Below are 16,451 nucleotides of genomic sequence, written 5' to 3'. Positions count from 1 at the left end.
CAGCGTTACCACTGGGTTAGCACGGGAGCCCTTACAGACACCTCAATGGGTGGCAGTAAGTGCCCCCCCTGAAATGGCAGAAATGCACTAAAAATAAAATACATAACTGCCAATATTAATTAAGGTCATAATTTGAAAGGCCAAATTTATGAACAAAGCCTTCAAGTTTTTCCTAAACTCAGGTAACATCTGCAGGCCCTAAGGAATAAAGGTAATAAATTCCAAATTTCTGCTATTTGATATAATAAAGATGCAGAGAAATGTACAATTGACCTTGGCTTAGGTACTTTTGGAAGGCACAATAAAAACTAATTTGGGGTATTATATCTTGAATTGGCACTATGCAGCATGGTTAAAAAAATTCATCATATATGAAAGGGAAGGGAAATGGGACTTGATATACTGCCTTTCTGTGGTTTTTGCAACTACATTCAAAGCGGTTTACATATATTCAGGTACTTATTTTGTGCAGGACATCAGACTCACAGAAACAGAAGCCTGCGCGTCCGCGTTGCTGATCTGCAAGGGCAGGCTTCTACATGGAATGTTGCTAGTGGGATAGCAACATTCCATGTAGAATCTCAAACAGTAGCAACAGAATCTCAAATAGTAGCAACATTCCATGTAGAATCTCAAAAAGTAGCAACAGAATCTCAATAGCAGCAACATTCCACCTAGAATCTCCAATAGTAGCAACATTCCATGTAGAATCTCAAATAGGGAAAGGGAAATGGGACTTGATATACTGCCTTTCTGTGGTATTTTGCAACTACATCCAAAGCGGTTTACATATATTAAGGTACTTATTTGTACCAGGGGCAATGGAGGGTTAAGTGACTTGCCCAGAGTCACAAGCAGCTGCAGTGGGAATCGAACTCAGTTCCCCAGGATCAAAGTCCACTGCACTAACCACTAGGCTTTCCCTGACAAAATTTTAAAAAACCATACACACAACTTAAAATGAATCCGTACCATGATTGGCAAACAATGTAGCCTAGAATAATAGCTCCTAACTGCGTCCGTATCAAATTACGCAGGTGTATTTCCCCACAGAACTATTTAGTTATTTACTACATTTACATCCCACCTGTAACAACAGTCACATACATAGGGCCCCGCTTACTAAGCCGTGCTAGAGGCACGTTAGTGCTTTTAGCGCATGCGAACCATTAGCACGCGCTAACTGTGTAGGCACCCACAATATTCCTATTGGCGCCTACACAGCATGCGCTAATTTTGTGCACGCACTAAAACTGCCAGCGCACCTTACTAAACAGAGCCCATAGTCTTAAACACGTAACAACTGATGAACATATGATGATAAAGCATGATCAATAAAATGGATGTATCCGGAAAAAACAAAAAAACACAGAAAAGAAATAACAAGTCAAACAGTTAAGTGTTCATGTAGCCAAAAAGGCTTTTACAAACAGGCACATTTTTAGCAACTGCTTGAATTGTTGAATATATTCACATGATCTCGGGTATCCGGGTAAAACATTCTACAAGGATGGGGCAGCGATAGAGAAGGCCCATAGTTTTGTATCTACGTAATTATATGACTTCGCGGAAGGTAGGCAGAGCTGATAGGATGTCTCGGATCTCAGTGCTCGGTTCAGTTTATATGACTGCAGGATATTTCGAAAGTAGGTTGGATCCATCCCAAATACATGTTGATGAGTCAATATATGTTGATGGATTCTATGTAGCCCCTCCTTTGTGTCTTTGGTCCTTCACAATTTGGGTAACTTGTCCTTTCGGTTATAATGGCTGTACTTAGAATCCATGATTATAGGGTTCCAATGCATGGCCCTTGATGGAGGACTGTAGGGGAAAAAATCCAATGTAGCATAGTAAATGACAGCAGATGATGACCTGTACGGTCCATCCAGTCTGCCCAACAAGATAAGCTCATTTTACATGGTATGTGATACTTTATATGTATACCTGAGTTTGATTTGTCCTTGCCATTCTCAGGGCACAGAATGTAGAAATCTGCCTAGCACTGTTCTTGTACTAAGTTCTGGAGCTAACGTCGAAGCCCCTTAAAATTTACACCTTGAGCTACTACTGAAAAAGGTGTGAGCAAAATCTAAATAAATAAATAAATAAATTGTTGCCTGTTCTGTAGAAATTTCTGCAAATAATGTTAGCCGCCTTGAAACCTGAAATGTGCAAGCTATCTGACAAGATGGCCGCCGACTAGGAAGGCACGGAACCAGACAGTTCCATAGCACCAAGCTGGACCTGAGCCAAGCACGGAATCAGAGAGTTCCATAGCACCGAAGCCGGACCTGAGCCAAGCGGATTGCATCCCACAAACGGGTTGGTCGCGTCCCAGGGAGGAAGCAGTCCAGTGGCGCAGCATGTGTGCTGATAAGCATGCTTACTTTTCGGTGACCAAGGCATAATTTGGGCAGAACAGGGGCAGAGTTGCAGCGTTCGTGTGTAACTTTGTCCAATGTGTGTGCACATGGGTACTTGCCTCAGAGCAGATGTAAATCTGTGCATTACTGGAGATTATTTCATAGAAACATAGAAGTGCTAATGTTGCAGTATTGACAGCTTCCTACTTGCAACACCGTAGACCTAAACTGAGCCTGAAATGGCAGTTTTCAGAGGTTTCTGCTAGAGAATGACATGGGGACGGGGAACAGCAGTAACCGCAGGGATGGGGATGGAGACAGAGCTCCCGGGGTGGGGATGGGGACAGATCCCGATGGGGCGGGGATGGGGACAGAGCCCACAGGGACGGGGACAATTTTGTCCCTGTGTCATTTTCTACTTTGAAGCCTGTTAATAAACTGGATTGTTATTTATGTTTAAGTGATGCCTACAAAGATATTTAGATTTTTTGGAAAAACAAGAAAAACATACTGGCCACAACTAGCAAAATTTGCATGGGGTATCCTGTACATCGCACATCTTCTAGTTCAGGAAAGACTGTGGAAGACAGGAGAGCTAGATTGAATCCTGAGATTGTTGATGATTTCTTATTTATCCACAGATTAAAAAACCATAACAGTGCTTCATAGGGCATATTTTTCCCCTCTAGGGCATATAGAACGGGTTGTATTTTATACCCCCTGGACATTTTAACAGTGTGAATTAGGATTACTTGGTGTAGTAGAAATCACCTATTGTTGGGGTTGGAAGGGTGGAAGGTGGTGGTGGGAAGGAGGGTTATTATTTATTTTTTTATTTATATTACATTTGTACCCTGCACTTTCCCACTCATGGCAGGTTCAATGCGGCTTACAAATTATATACAGGTACTTATTTGTACCTGGGGCAATGAAGGGTTAAGTGAGTTGCCCAGAGTCACAAGGAGCTGCCTGTGCCTGCAGTGGGAATCGAACCCAGTTCCCCAGGACCAAAGTCCACCACTCTAACCACTAGGCCACTCCTCCACTGCTCATTGTTATTATTGTTGTCTATTTATAATTTATACACAACAGTTGCACAACATATTGTTCATTTTTATACTTTAATAAAAAGATTTAAATATAAAATCATAAGTGTTCAAGGCTTCTGCAGATGAGGACAGAGCCCACGGGGATGAGGCAGGGATGGAGACAGAGCCTAGAGGGATGGGGCGGACAGAGACAGAACCTGCGGGGATGGGGTGGGGTCGGAGACAGAACACAAGGGGACGGGGACAAACTTTGTGCCCGTGTCATTCTCTAGTTTCTACCCAAATAAAAATAGCCTGTCTGAAACTTGCTCTCCTTTAATGTAGTTAAAAGCACACATAGGGGCAGGTCTACTGAAGTAGAAAAGCATACCTACGCTATTTGAGGGGCCCTTTTACTAAGCCACGGCAAAACGTGGCTTGCGGCAGTATGAGCGTTTCTTTTCTGCATGCGCTGGGCCAGTTTTTACCGCGTCCCGGAAAAGGACATTTTTTTAGGGGCTGGAAAATGGACATGTTGCAAAATAAAAACCAGTGAGCGTCCATTTTTAGCCCGAGACCTTACCGCCACCCACTGACTTAGCGGTAAGGTCTCATGCGCTAACCGGGCGGTAAGCATGCAGCGTGCACGCACTGACGTCTACTGCGAGGGAAGCGCCACGAGGTAGAAAATAGAAAATAAGCTAACTATGGAGATAAAACACTCCTTGGCTCTCTGATCAGTCTTGGACCTGGGCATGAATATGCGCAGGTGACCACCCTCAACACCAATATGGCTAAATAACAGCCCTGTGGGGAAATGCTGTGTGGAAGAAGGGAGAACTATCTCACTGACGCGTAAGGCCCCAAAAAATGCTAATGAGCATGCACATCTGAACAAGGTGGTCTCAAAGTGGTCAAAACAAATCTTCTCTAGGGATCCCCATTGCTGTGCTAACGACTGATGCGTAATGGGATGCGTCCTGTCTGGCACCTGACTTTTAGCTGTCCACCGTTTCTTGAGCTATTTGATCGTGAAATGGCTTGTGGGATTATCAGTACTGGATGCTTTCAAGAGGAAGCTAATCCCCGCTAGTTGCGACCGCATGCAGGAACAACACTCGCCCCTGTGTTTACCAGTGAATATATAATGCATGATCACCCTGGCTGTGAACCAGGACGATTAGTGAAAGGTGTGTGTCCGGCAGAAGTCCAGGAACCTTTGTAGTGCTCCCATATACTTCTTCATGGTAGGTTACGACAACAATGACAAAATCAGCTACCAAGCATCGGGGGCCAAACTTCCAAACCGAAGGGGTTAGTGGAGTCCTGCATGGGTCTACCGTGGGGGCGAGCAACCAGAACTCTGCAAACTTAAAATGAGACAGACAGTCTGAATGGAGTTCTGTATACCAGGAATATGAACAGTCCTAATTGTGATGTTAAAACGCATGCATGTGAGCACAAGTACAGGGTACCGGAGCAAAGATGGCCATGTTTGCTGCAGGAAGAAGAGAGGAAAGGTCTGAAATGGGTTGTGATTTGATATGTTACATATTCAACACAACAATAACACAGTATTACAGGCTAAGCTAAATTCTGACCTTTGACGTGTCCCCCACATTCAGGTGTGTCTGTGCACATGTGTCTGTGTGCCAATCACCACACAGCGCTAACACCACAGCTGTTAAACGTTAGAGAGCAGTATTATTTTTTTCATTTTTCTTGTACATCTGTGCATATCACTAAACCACAAGATGATTAAAAACAAACGTTTTGTACTCCAGTCTGTACTCACTGCAAGCTAATAAGCACAGACAAGTGCATTTGAATGACAATTCTCCTCTATTTTCCAAGCATTCATGATTGCTGTATTCCTCTGAAATGGGGATGGGACACCTATGATGGCTTGTTACTTGCATTTTTGTAGGGCTCTATAGAGTTTCAGAAAGGCATTTTCCATTGGTTTTTACCCAGATGAAATAGCCTGACTGAAACGTGGCCGCTTCAAATGCCAGGTAAGTAAACATGGGTTTCACACCATGCACACACAGAGCAAAATTAAAAACAGCCATTCTATGGGTGTGTCTGCGTCAAGGAGTCAAACAGCATGTGTACAGGTGAATTTCAACTACACACATTAGGGATGTGGATTTCTCAGCACAGATTTGATTTGTTCACACACCAGGGGGAGGTTATCAACATGGGCTACTGTAAGACATGTTATTTTACTGTTATAACCCCAGTTATTAGTAACTAGATCTCATTGCATAAAATGGGAGCTGTGCTAAAATGACACATTTTAAAAGTAGCCCAAGATGACAACTATGTCCTTTAGTGCACATAATCGATTTAACACCCATTAAGCTAGGAATTAACTTATACTGTCAATTTAAATGCCTTAAACAATTTTTATTAAAACCATTATGTGAAACCAAAAAAAATTCTGGAAACTGGGGAAAAAAGTCATATGAACTGACAAATTTTGCCCTTGCCACTGTTCTTCCGCTCAGCCCTTCCACATAAATTACAGATGCAATGTGAACTCTTAACAGAAACTGCTTACTTTGCCTTAAGAGTCTTACTGGCCCGATATTCAGCTGGTGGCAGTCAAGATTTTTTAAAACACTCATTGGCTAAATTAGCCCCAGGCCAGTGGCGTAGCTACGTGGGGCCAGGGGGGCCTGGGCCCTGTAGATTTGGCCCTGGACCCCCTGCCAACGACCCTCTTGACCCCCTCCCGCCGCCAACCCTCCCCCGCCATCGCCGTGGGCTACCTTTGCTGGTGGGGGACCCCAATCCCCGCCAGCCGAGGAGGTCCTCTTCTTCCCGCGAAGGCTTTGTTCTGTTTCTGACGTCCTGTATGTTGTACGTGCAGGACGTCAGACTCACAGAAACAGAACGAAGCCCGCTTTGTTCTGTTTCTGTGAGAACGAAGCCTTCGTGGGAAGAAGAGGACCTCCTCGGCTGGCGGGGATTGGGGTCCCCAGCCAGCAAAGGTAGCCCACGGAGGGGAGGGTTGGCGGCGGGGGGGGGGGGGTCAAGAGGATCGTCAGCAGGGGTTGTCAAAGTTGGCGGCGGCAGCGCCGGGGGAGGTCGACATTAGCCGGGGGGAGGGGGGGTCGGCAGCGCCGGGGGGCCTCCCCTCAGGCTCTGGATCCCCCTCCCGCCGAAGCCTGGCTACGCCCCTGGTCCAGGCACTGGCATTGAATATAAAGTGCTAATCGCACCGGCAGCGGCCACCAGAGCTTATGCAGGTCCTGGCCACATAATCCTACAAATGGTGCTTTAGCCCCTCTGAACCCCACCCCCAGAACACCCCCTCCTTCTGATCCTTCTCTCCCCCAGTCCGCAACATCGAGATTCCCCACCCCTCCTAACACCCCCCCCCCCCCCCCCTCCGTCACAATAGGCTTTCCCAGGCCTACTTCAGTTCCCTGGTGGTCCAGTGGGGCGATATGTGCAGGAGCAAGCCCCACCTGTTTCTGCCCCTAGCGGCTGCATCATTAAAATAGCTGCCATGACCTCTCATCACAGCCTTCTGATACTACCCCATGTACCGCCCCTGACCTGGCTATTCTGGGCATGGTAAGTCAGAGACTATATTCAGCAGCACCGCCCGGTGAAGTGCCACTGAATATCATCAATTAGGCTGTCCCAGGGGATTTAAGCAGGCAGGTAAAAATGGCCTCAGTGCACGGTAATTTTCACATGCCCACCCACACTACCGCAGGCCACTTTTTACCGCAACTTTGTGAAAGGGCCTCAAAGAGTTACAACATTGGGACACCAGTCCACATTTGTTTAATACAACCACTTCCTCATTGGTCCAGATTTTTAATTCAAAATTGTATCAGCACTATATATATAGAAATTATTTATGTGATTCTACTTGTCCAGTTAAGGGCCCTTTTTCAACCAACGTGTGCTTAGTTAAAAACGCCTACCGCGTGACGTTCGGCAAAAATAAATATAGCATTCAATATGACATCAAAATATAAAAATACACAGTAAAATAACCATATATGGCAATAAAGGTTTCTCGGTTCTTACATTTTCTCCTTTTTTCTCCCTAGTAATGTGTGCTAATGCCTTTTGACTTGAAATGCTTCTTGTAATGAACCTTTGGTAATATGTTGGTTTCTTTGTATTTTCCTTTGAGTTGTAAATGATTTTTAAAATCCTAAGCATTTCAAGAATCTTTATAGTAAAGCATATGATTCAGCATACATACTGAGAGCAAATGACCCCCTTTATGAAAAGCTAGGTATCTGCATATTACTCCAGCTTCATTCAGCCATTGATTTCAGATACAGAAGCCACGCAGCTAAAAAGCTTAACAGCAAGTCGTCATTAGATAAGCCACCTTCAAAGAGAAAATAGCTAAGAACATCATTTGAGAACAGCACAATTGTGGGGCTGAATTTTAAAAATCAGCTATAAATCTCTACAGTTTCCTTCTACAAATCATGTAAAATCAATGGAAGAACGTACTGCACAGTAACGAAAAATACCAAGGTTTAATTACATATTAGGGTGCTCTCTTTTGAGAAAGAAGTACTGACAAAAAATAATGAGGGAGGTGATCTTCTGTTTACTTTTGGCACAATTGCATATGTCAGGGGTCATCAAAAAAAGTCACAGAGTGTTTTTTTTTAAGCAGCAAGCAACAAAATCTGTTTGATGATTGGACATAAGAAACTGAGGGGCCCTTTTACTAAGCCATGTAAGCGTCTACGCGTGCCCAACGTGAGCTAAAATGGAGTTACTGCACGGCTACCGCATGGCTCTTGCTGTAATTTCATTTTTGGCACGTGTTCGATACGCACGTCTGAAAAATAAATTTTGTTTTTGGATGCACGTATCGGACACACTCCAAGTGGCACTTGATGCGCGTAGATCATTATCGCCCGGTTACCGCGTGAATCTTTACCGCTAGGTCAATGGCTGGCGGTAAGGTCTCAAACCCAAAATGGATGTGCGGCAATTCTGATTTTGCCGCACGTCCATTTTTGGTAAAAATTTTAAAAAGGACTTTCTTTCCAGGTGCGTTGAAAAATGGATCAGCGCACCCCCAAAACCCGCGCCTACACTATCGCAAGCTATTTTTCAGTGCACCTTTGTAAAAGGACCCATAAATACCTGGTCCACAATCAGAACCTGATGTTGTCAATTATGTGAGCCTGACAATGGACAAGGTACCTGGTGTCTTTTGTGACATTTGTTGGTGACCCCTGATGCTGGCAGTTGTGCCCAGGGGCGTAGCCAGACTTCGGCGGGAGGTGAGGGGGCACATTTTACCCCCCCCCCACCATTGCCGACCCCCCCACTGCCACCACCACCACCACCAACTTTGACCTCCCCCCCTGCCGACAACCCTCTCGACCCCCCCTCCCGCCGCCAACCCTCCGTCGCCATCGTCTACTTTTGCTGGCGGGGGACCCCAACCCCCGCCAGCTGAGGTCCTCTTCTTCCTTCGTTCTGTTTCTGAGTCTGACGTCCTGACCGTACAATGTGCTGGACGTCAGACTCAGAAACAGAACGAAGGAAGAAGAAGCCCGTGGCTGGCGGGGGTTGGGGGTCCCCCGCCAGCAAAGGTAGAAGACAGCAATGGCAGGTTGACGGCGGGGGGGGGGGGTGTAGAGAGGGTTGTCGGCAGGGGGGTCCAGGGCCAAATCTACAGGGGCCCAGGCCCCCGTGGCCCCACCTAGCTACGCCCCTGATTGTACCAACATGGTCTATGTCGACTCCTTCAACAAAGATTGCTTCTTCCACTATCAGCTCACGTCTTGCGGCTCGCTGCACTCTCTTGGTTTGCCCTCATGACTGTGGTGGGATTTCCCTCAAAGATGGAACAAAAACCATGATTTTAAAATTTTTAAAATTTTGTTTCATTTCTAGCATGTGTATAGTGGTGTGGTAGCCGTGTTAGACCACTTGTAAAGGTAATAAATAGAAATAAATCAAAACATAGAAAAGAAAATAAGATGATACCTTTTTTTATTCAACTACCTTAATATATATTTTGATTAGCTTTCGAGACCCCCCCCTCAAAAAACCCCAGAAAAGTCCCTAAAACAGAACCAATACTCACAGCAGTAATCTGTTGACCATTAACAGTATTTGGCGCACACTCTGGAGAATTCCCTTACTGACACCATCAGGCACTGGAAATGCTGCCAAGTCCATCACTGAATGACACTTCTGCTAATTTTGTATGTGTAGGTGAAAACTACAGCAAAAGTATGAAGATAAGCTGGGACCCCCCCCCCCCCCCCCCCACACACACACACAAATCCCAGAGTCCTAAAGCCTGGCGCTAGCAGGACACGCTCCAGAAATGTGACGAGATTGGGGAGGGGAGGAAATGGATACTGAGTGCATGCAGCTAATCAGGGCTGATAAGACTCCCCAAGGTATCCTGCCAGAAACCGTTCATCTGTCATCCTTTATGCATGGGGACCGAGGTACGGATTTTCATAAAGGAAGAAGCAGCTATCTAACTAATCACACACACAAGGACTAACACCGGTTGCATATACTTTGGCAGGACCTGTTTATCACATGTATTATAACTAAGATCATTTTTACGCATCTTTGCTGAATCCACGTGCAATTTTTCCTTACGTAATTAACCCTTATTTTCTAAGAGAGGCATATTATTTATTATCAGCACTTGACATAACGCAAGTGATATATAAGTACATATAAGTATTGTCATACTAGGCCAGACCGAAGGTCCATCAAGCCTAGCATCCCATTTCCAACAGTGGCCAATCCAGGTCACAAGTATCTGGCAAGATCCCCCCCCCTCAAAAAAAAATACAATATATTTTATGCTGCTTATCTTAGAAATAAACAGTGGATTTTCTCCAAGTCCGTTTTAATAATGACCTATGGACTTTTCCTTTAGGAAGCTATCCAAACCTTTTTTTAAACCCCGCTAAGTTCACTGAGGATCTATTGCTCTCCATTATCTGTCTATATGTCTATTAAGATGTTTTAATATGCTTTGTGTTGATATTATATGTACTGTTATTTGAATATTTTCACTGCTGTAATTTTTTATAGCCTATGTCTAGGTTATGCTTGGCGTATAATGCCTTGGGTGAATCAACGTTTTGCTGACTGCCACCAACACTAAACCCAGAAATCCAATGCTGGGCTACATCTGGACACCGGCATTGAATTTCTGAGTTTCCAGAGCTGGCTAATGCATAGCTGGTTAAGGGCCCCTTTTACAAAGTGGCGGTAAGCCCAATGCAGGCTTACCACTCGCTTAAAAGGAAGTAACGCCAGGCTACCGCAGCAGCCCGGTGGTAGTTCCCATCCCCAGCGCACGTCATATCCGGCACTACAAAAATATTTTTCTTTTTCTACTGCCAGTGTGTACCCGGTAGTAATTGGGTAGTGCCACGCACTGCCCGATTACCGCAGAGTTAGCATGGGAGCCCTTACCGCCACCTCAATGAGTGGCAGTAGGTGCTTCCACCCGAAATGGCAATGCGGAAAATGCTTCACTTGCTGCATAGCCATTTCCTGAAAAAAAAAAGAGAGACCTGCCTTTTAACCACTGCGGTAAAGGGGGGCCTCGGCGTGCGTCAAAAACACGCTCCTACGCCAGTGCAGGCCCCCTTTTGCTGCAACTTTGTAAAACGGGCCCTAAATGAGCACTTAGAGACTATTTTACTAAGCTGCAGTAAAAGTAATGGTGGGGGCCATTTTTGCCGCGCACTGAGGCCCTTTCTACCGCAGCGGGTGTAAAGGCCAAATAAAAGAAATGGTCATGCAGTAAGATTGCACTTACTGAATGGCCATGCGGGGGTGGGGGGGGAGCATTTACCACCACCCAATGCGGTGGCAGTACGGATTCCCTAACCCAGCGGTAACCAGGCACCAGGTGGCGCTGCCCAATTACCGCCAGGTAACTGCTGCAGTACAAAATAGGGATCTATTTTCCCTAGAACTGGAAATGCCGCACAATGGGGATGGAACTACCACCGGTGCCTGTGTTAGGCCAGCATTAGTTCCGGATTACCATGCTTTAAGCCTGCAGTGGGCTTACTACTGCTTAGTAAAAAGGCCCCTTAACCAACTATGGGTTAGCGTATAAAGATAGGACTGACTTTTTTGCGATCCTATTTATGTGGTTAACCTGGCCGGTTAAGTGCTGAATATCGGCACTAAACCAGCCAAGTGGTGACTCTGCCCTGGAATGTCCCTCAAATAGCTGGTTTCAGTTCGGTGCTAACCGGTTATTTTCAGTGGCACTAACCAGTCAAGTGTTACTGAAAATTAGCAGTTAGTCCTAAACAGGCAATTTAACCGGTATTATGTGCTTAATGCAGCAACAATAACCTAATATGGGACACGGTAAAGTTTTGGCATGTGTGTGCACTAGGCATGCACTAATTATTTTGGGGGGAATTTCTTGAGGGGGCATGTCAGGGGCAGATAGTGGGAGTTCCTGCGCTAATCTACATTACCGTACACTAACTGATTAGGTAGCAGGAAGTCCCCCTGCAGTAAGTTTTTAATACGGCTGCGCGCTAATGCTAACACTAGCGTATGACCATATATTGACAAAGTAGTAAGCAGCCCTTTTTCATAGCCAAGTTAAAAATGGCCTTGGTGTGCGGGAAAGACCCACGTAATGACTCACTAAGGCCATTTCTTACCGCAGCTTAGTAAAAGGACCCCTGAGTAAATAAATAAAATCATCTTTGGGCAGCAAAACTCCTTGTGATTTGGGTGGTACAGATCTGAACCATTCCCTATCGCTCGCTGCAATTTCTGCTATAGCACCCTGCATTCTCTCTCCTGAGTATCAGAACTTCCCCTCTGCCCCACCATCATCTTGGGCATCCCTCCCCTCCCCTCCTCAAGTCACAGCATCCTTTCCTAATGGTAAGCAAGGAAACTCTCAGGGTATCTTGATCTCTTCTATGCTGCCTGCCTTGCTAAACACAATGCATTTAGATATAACAATTAACGCTAATTGCAGCAAAGAACTGTAGCAGCCCTTCTGTTGTAAGCTATTTATTTTCTTCTATAAATTATTTTATAATAATGCTGTGTGATTACTTTCACCCGACCTGTGGGTTATTTATATACATACAGAACATTCCCTTGTTTAAATTCCATTCCAAGGAACTGGACGCGCTTTCGGGCCGCGTGCCAACGCGGTCTCAGAGCACAATCAGAACATGCTTCTAAGGAGTCAACATTAAAGTTGGACTGTGGGGACTGATGTACAAATCAGCAAGTATTTTTGCCAAAATCAGTTGGCATAGTAAGAATCCTTTCTTCCAGTGCCAACTTGTTTAAATGATATGGAAATTTGATTTGTGGAATTTTTACGGCCAAGCAAAATCACAAACTTTATTGCAAAAAATTTAACTACACCATCCTGTGGTTTTCTAAGTTTTACCCCCAAATTTTGTGCATGGAGGCTACAAAAATGGAATGGGGTTTGCATCACAAGACATATGAGGAGAGACTTGAGGACCTGAACATGTATACCCTGGAGGAAAGGAGAAACGGGGGGGGGGGGGGGGGGGGTGATCTGATACAGACATTCAAATATTTGAAAGGTAGTATTTTATAAACAAACCTTTTCTAGAGACTGGAAGGTGGTAGAACTAGAGGTCATGAATTAAGATTGCAGGGGAGCTGACTCAGGAATAATGTTAGGAAGTACATTTTCATGGAGAGGGTGGTAGATAACTGAAATGCCCTCCCATAAGAGGTGATGGAGATGAAAACAGTAACGGAATTCAAAATGTGTGGGATAAACACAAAGGAAGGTAAAATTATGTATCATACCTGATAATTTTCTTTCCATTAATCATAGCTGATCAATCCATAGACTGGTGAGTTGTGTCCATCTACCAGCAGGTAGAGATAGAGAGCAATCCTTTTGCCTCCCTATATGTGGTCATGTGCTGCCGGAAACGCCTCAGTATGTCGATATCCAAGCTCCATCCGCAGGACTCAGCACTTAGAGAATTACACCCACAAAGGGACACTCTGCCCAGCTCACCACCGCCGAAACGGGGGAGGGGAATTAACCCAGCTCATCCCCACACAAGTGGGGGAGGGGAATCCGTCCAGCTCATCCCCGCGGAGCGAGGGAGGGACACCACCCCGCCGATGCAGGGAGATCTGGCTTATCCTGCAACCGCGGGAGGAGCTGACTGACCCTAACACCGCCGAAGCGGGAGGGGTACAAAGCTGCCCTACAGCCGCACAAAGCGGGAGGGAGCGCCGGCAGAATTTATGTCTCAATCCAGCCCCGTAAAACGGAGGGGAGAGGAATGCAGCAGCTCACTGTAACACAAACTCGTCTCAACTCTTGAAGAATCCAATTGAAAAAACTTGAACACGAAGTCCTCCTGAACAGGAACTGAAGACTAATCTTGAACCTGAAATGCAACCAGAATATAAACAGTACAGATATCTGAGAGGGGCTATGGATTGATCAGCTATGATTAATGGAAAGAAAATTATCAGGTATGATACATAATTTTACCTTCCATATCATCATGCTGATCAATCCATAGACTGGTGGGATGTACCGAAGCAGTACTCACCCAGGGCGGGACACTGAAATCCCTGACCGCAACACTGAAGCTCCAAACCGGGCCTCCGCCCGCGCAGCCACAGTCAAGCGGTAATGCCTGGAGAAGGTATGGGCCGATGCCCAAGTTGCCGCCTTGCAAATCTCTTCCAAGGAGACGGACCCAGCCTCTGCCATCGAGGCCGCCTGAGCTCTAGTGGAGTGAGCCTTCATCTGGATAGGCGGCACCTTCCCTGCGGCCACATAAGCCACTGCAATGGCTTCCTTGACCCATCTTGCCACTGTAGGCTTAGCAGCCTGCAGACCCTTACGAGGACCTGCAAACAGGACAAACAGATGATCCAATTTCCGGAAATCATTGGTTACTTCCAAGTATCTGATGATGACTCGTCTCACATCCAGATACTTGAGAGCAGAGTATTCCTCTGGGTAGTCCTCCCTACGAAAGGAAGGGAGACAGAGCTGCTGATTCACATGGAAGCGAGAAACAATCTTGGGCAGGAAGGAAGGCACTGTGCGAATAGTCACTCCTGCCTCAGTGAACTGCAGAAAAGGCTCTCGACATGAGAGTGCCTGGAGCTCGGAAACTCTTCTGGCTGAAGTGATAGCCACCAAAAAGACTGCTTTCAACGTTAGGTCTTTCAGAGATGCCCTCGACAAGGGTTCAAAAGCGGCTTCTGCAAGGCTCTTAGCACCAGGTTGAGATTCCACGCAGGCACCACTGAGCGCAGAGGAGGGCGCAGGTGATTAACTCCCTTGAGAAAACGTACCACATCTGGCTGCGAAGCCAGGGAAGCACCCTTCAGGCGGCCCCTGAAACAAGCCAGAGCCGCTACCTGGACTTTAAGGGAACTGAGCGACAGGCCTTTCTCCAGACCTTCTTGCAGGAACGCCAACACTGAAGAAATTGGAGCAGTGAAGGGAGAAAGTGAGCCTGCTTCACACCACGCTGCAAAGGTACGCCAAACCCTGGCGTAAGCAGTAGAAGTAGAGCGATTCCTCGCTCTCAGCATAGTGGCAATGACCTTGTCTGAGAAGCCCTTCTTTCTCAGACGCTGCCGCTCAATAGCCAGGCCGTAAGACCAAAGGGGGAGGGATCCTCCATCACCACGGGACCCTGATGCAACAGGCCCTGCTCCACTGGCAGCCGCAGAGGGTCGTCCACTGAGAGCCTGATCAAGTCCGCATACCAGGGACGTCTGGGCCAGTCCGGACCCACCAGGATTATCCGGCCCGGATGCTTTGCCACCCGGTCTAGTACCCTGCCCAACATGGGCCAGGGCGGGAACACATAGAGAAGCTCTTGTGTCGGCCACTGTTGGAGAAGAGCATCTACTCCCAGAGATCGAGGGTCCCGTCCTCTGCTGAAAAAGCGCGGCACTTGGCAATTGGCCGATGACACCATCAGATCTAGGCTCGGCTGGCCCCAGCGCTTCGTGATGTCCAAGAACGCCTGAGCCGATAACTGCCACTCTCCGGGATCCAAGGTATGGCGACTGAGAAAGTCCGCCTTGACATTCATGACTCCGGCAATGTGGGCCGCTGACAGCTGTTCCAGGCTCGCTTCCGCCCACTGGCATAGATTCATGGCTTCCTTGGCTAGAGGGGCGCTCTTGGTACCTCCCTGGTGGTTGACATAGGCCACAGCGTGGCATTGTCCGACAGGACCCGTACTGGCTTCAACGCCAGTACCGGGAGGAACTCCAAAAGCGCCAACCGAATGGCTCTGAGTTCCAGGAGGTTGATAGACCACTTTGCCTCTGCAGGAGACCAGAGCCCCTGCGCTGTCCTTCCCATGCAGTGGGCTCCCCAGCCCGTCAAAGAGGCGACCGTCGTGACGACAATCCACTCCGGGGTCACAAGAGGCATCCCTGCAGACAACTTGTCTGTCTTCATCCACCAGCTCAGCGTCTTGCGCACTGCTGGGTCCAAGGGAAGGCGCACAGTATAATCCTCCAACACCGGAGTCCAGCGCTGCAGCAGAGAGTGTTGTAGTGGTCTCATATGAGCCCTGGCCCAGGGCACTACTTCCATCGTGGCCGTCATAGAGCCCAACAGCTGCACATAGTCCCAAGCCCAAAGCGGAGAGGCTACTAGGAACTGGTCCACCTGAGCCTGAAGTTTGACAATCCGATTGTCCGGCAGGAACACTCTGCCCATTTGGGTGTCGAATCGAACTCCCAGATACTCCAGGGACTGAGTCGGGCGCAGCTGGCTTTTCTCCCAGTTGATGATCCACCCCAGGGAGCTCAAAAAAGCAATCACCCGGTCCACAGCTTTGCCGCACTCTGCATAAGAGGGGGCTCAGATCAACCAGTCGTCCAGATAAGGATGGACTTGTACTCCTTCCTTTCGCAGGAAGGCCGCGATGACCACCATTACTTTGGAGAAGGTCCGCGGAGCAGTAGCCAACCCGAACGGGAGGGCTCTGAACTGGAAGTGTCGGCCCAGGACTGCAAAACGCAGAAAGCGTTGATGAGG

At 47.0% G+C, this 16,451-nt stretch overlaps 1 protein-coding gene across 3 annotated transcripts in view; it reads right to left on the bottom strand.

Moving 5' to 3' along the window:
• The window catches only part of ARHGAP44 (Rho GTPase activating protein 44), a 240,285-nt gene that overhangs the window by 122,375 nt on the left and 101,459 nt on the right, over positions 1 to 16,451 (bottom strand). The gene's annotated exons all lie outside the window — the stretch shown is intronic.

This window comes from Microcaecilia unicolor, chromosome 6, assembly GCF_901765095.1.
Source record: "Microcaecilia unicolor chromosome 6, aMicUni1.1, whole genome shotgun sequence".
NCBI lineage: Eukaryota > Metazoa > Chordata > Amphibia > Gymnophiona > Siphonopidae > Microcaecilia > Microcaecilia unicolor.
This window is presented reverse-complemented; position numbering and strand designations above follow the sequence as displayed.